The sequence below is a fragment of the Myotis davidii genome, unplaced genomic scaffold, assembly GCF_000327345.1.
Source record: "Myotis davidii unplaced genomic scaffold, ASM32734v1 scaffold3211, whole genome shotgun sequence".
NCBI classification, from domain to species: Eukaryota; Metazoa; Chordata; class Mammalia; order Chiroptera; family Vespertilionidae; genus Myotis; species Myotis davidii.
The window spans coordinates 235,585-235,915 of NW_006282526.1; the positions used below are offsets into that span (position 1 = coordinate 235,585).

The 331-nt window shown below is 65.3% G+C and overlaps 1 protein-coding gene across 1 annotated transcript in view; it reads right to left on the reverse strand.

The window, feature by feature from the left end:
- SHANK2 (SH3 and multiple ankyrin repeat domains 2) overlaps positions 1 to 331 on the reverse strand; it is a 95,082-nt gene that overhangs the window by 25,161 nt on the left and 69,590 nt on the right.

Consider the following 331-nt stretch of genomic DNA (forward strand, 5'->3'; position numbering starts at 1 on the left):
CCCGCGCTGCGCCCTGCGTGACTCCCCCAGCCTCTCGGCAAACCCAGCCTTCAGCTCAGACGCTCAAAACCGCCCGGGCGGACGGGCCCCGAGACGGGTTAGAGCAGAGGTTCTCAGCTTGGCTGCACATTAGAATCACCTGGGATCTTTAAAATCCTGATTTCTGGGCCTGACGTGATTCTAATGTGCAGCCAAGGCTGAGACCCACTGGGTGAGATAAAGCGCTCGCGGAGCCTCAGCGCCCAGGCTGGCATCTCGGTCCTCCGTGGGGTCCCGTGCCCCTCGGGAAGCCTGGGCCGGCGACCCCGGCTCGCTGCCTCCAGGGGGCGCT